The sequence below is a fragment of the Ailuropoda melanoleuca genome, chromosome 4, assembly GCF_002007445.2.
Source record: "Ailuropoda melanoleuca isolate Jingjing chromosome 4, ASM200744v2, whole genome shotgun sequence".
Lineage (NCBI taxonomy): Eukaryota > Metazoa > Chordata > Mammalia > Carnivora > Ursidae > Ailuropoda > Ailuropoda melanoleuca.
Window position 1 is genome coordinate 13,799,476 of NC_048221.1, and position 2,888 is coordinate 13,802,363.

Here is a 2,888-nt window from a genome sequence, read left to right on the forward strand (position 1 = left end):
GGACTTGGGGCCTGGTCGCGACGTCCGAGACCCTGAGGGCGCGCGGGCGCTCGGTCTCTCCAAGGCAGCGGCGGCGACCACGGGCGGATCAGACCCGGCGTTGTCGCGACGCGTCCTGGAGACGGGCCCGGGCTCCTGCCCATTTTCCAGTGGAGGAAACCGAGGCGCAGAGCGGTGGGGTAGGGTGTCTGTCGGGCGCCCGCCCATCCTGGACCCCGTGTCCACACACCCCGTCCCGGCTCCGAAGTGCCCGTGCCCACCCTGGGCTCCACCACCCCATCACTCGGTGTCTGCGTTGTGGGGCACGGTGAGCACCAACAGTGTCCTTCACCGGTAACTCTTTCCCCAGCCCCCCACCTCTCAGACTGCCCCATTCCCTGCCCTCAGGGCCACCTGCTGCTATCCTTGACCCTGAGGACCTGGCAGGCCTCCCCTCCCATGCAGCAGGTTAACACGGGCCTGCGGGAGAACCCACCTGCTGGGACTCAGAGGCTGGATCAAGACTGCTGGCTCCATTGGGACCACCCCTGTTGATACTCTATTGTCCAGTGACCAGGCCCTGTGTCTGAAGCCACCAAAGGCCGTGACCAAGGACACTGGTCACCTGTTGGTGATATCACCTTCCCTGACACTGACAGCCTCCCAGGACTCCCACATTCCTTGTTCCTCCTTCCCTCCCACCAAGGAGGTCATCCCACAGGCTTTAAGATGCAGAGTGAAAATGGGTGTGGGCCCTGCAGGAGGCCTGATGGGACCTTCAGGTGCACCGGGGAAACAGGAGGACTGAGGAGGCACACGTCCCCCCTCCTTCCCCTCAACCTTCACCCCGTCCAGCAACACATTCAGTTGGCTCTACCTCCAAATGGTCACGAATTCAGCCACTTCTCTGCATCCGCACGGCCTCCTGTGGTCCTGGGCCCCCCAGTGCCTCTTGCTTGGTACCCTGGCTTCCTCCTTACCCTGGACAGAGGCCAGGAGCCTGCTTGCAGTCCTTCCTCTGCTCACAGCCCCCATGGCTCCCATCATGCAGAGTAAAAGGCCAACTCCTCACTGTGACTCATGACCTACCGTCATGCTCTCCACTCCACCTTGCTCCCCATACGCCACACTGGCCACCTCACTGTTCCTCTAGTACCCCTGGCACAGTGCTGCCTCAGGGCCTTGCACTGGCTGTTCCCTCTGCCTAGAATGCTGTTCCCTCAGGTATTAGCAGGGACCCTCCCTCACTTCCTTCAGACTTTCCCTACAAATGTCACCTGTTCAGTGCACCCCTGACTTTCCCATCAGTCGTCTTGTCAGTTGTCATCATCTGCTCACCTACTCATTATTCTTGAACGCACACTTTGTGGGGCCCAGGGTCCATCTGGCCCATCAGACCAGGAAGTGACAGGCCCAGCATGTTCGCGTATGAGGCCTGCCTGGCCTGGTTAAGTATTAAGGCTCAGCCAGAGGCCAGAGACCTAACACTGCAGCTTGCCTAGCAGGCAGAGGGGGACTCGGGGAGCCTCAGCTAGCTAGCCATGCCCCCAGAGGTCTGGCTGGGCCTGTGGTGCAGCCCTGGACATTCCGACTCCCCCACCTCCGCCCTCCCACCCAGCACTATCTGTCACTATCTGGTCACCATGGCAGCCATCAGTAATGTGAGAGGCGCCCCCGCCCACCAGCCCAGCCCCAGCTGCCTTGAGTTTCATCTTGGCAGGGCCAGCTGGGAGGCCACCAAGGGGTGGGTGTAGGGCAGAAATGGCAGGTGGCTCCTTGTCCTGGCAGCTGGGACCTGACAACGGGCTGCTAAGGCCCCAAGGCTGGCGCCCCTTCCCTCTTCCACCTGAGGGCAGGCCTCCTTTCCCCCGGGGACCTCATCCCCGGGGGCCCCCACCCCCACCACATGCCTCTGTCATCTCTCTCTCCTGCTGAGCTCCTCAGCAGGCAGGGAAGGGATAGGGATGGGACCTCCCCCTGGGAATCCTGATCTCTCCCGTCCCATCCCAGCGACCAAGCACCAGGTTTCGGGCAGCCACCTCCGAGGCAGATGAGGCCAGACTCTGGCAACACAGGTCTTCCCTCCTTCCTGGGAGAGGCCCAGACACTGACCTAGGGACAAAGGGCACAAAGCCCCGTCCAGCTCATGGAGCCCAGCGCAGCCTCGGAGGCTTTGCAGGGGCTGTTCATGCTGCCTTGAATGAATGCTGGTCCCCCCCCCCCCCCCCGGAACCTGGCCTGGCAGATCCTTCTAGTTGTTTGGGTGGTGACCTCCTCTGAGGCCCAGCCAACAACTCTCCCCTGCTCGCCTACCACCCTCTCTCTGGACGGATGCCAGCTGGTGCCCTGGCTTTCTCTTATGGAAGCTGCTTGCCATGGGTTTCTCTCCAGGTAGAGCTCAGTGCCTCAGCCACTGTGGCCAGCCCGCGCCCACATCCCCAACAGCAGCAGGCCTCAGTCTTGGCTAAGGACTGCCCACAGGGCAGCAGCCCCAAGCAGGGGATGGTCGGGCGGGGCAGGGCTGGGGTGCATTTGCTCCCTGCACACACCCTCCCCATGTGACTGAACTGAGGCCTGAATGCATCCTACCTCCCTCACACTTTCAGTCCACCCTGGGATACTGCTTTCCAGTCCTGATGCCCCTGGTGATGGCTGTCACTACTCTGTACCTCAGTTTCCTGGATGCCAAGGGGGCTTGGGAGACGCGGCTGTGCCACCTGGAGCTCAGCATCATGGGGTCGCTGCCTGAGGGGTGGGGAGTCTGTGTTGCTGCTGCTCACAGGCCCTGGTCTCCAGGGCTCCCCTCCCAGCAAAGCCCTGGGGGACGGTGCCCAGCACCCTCCCTTCTAAGCCTTGGTTCCCACACATCCCTCCCAAAGTGGCCAGAGCAGACATGGATCAGGCAGGGC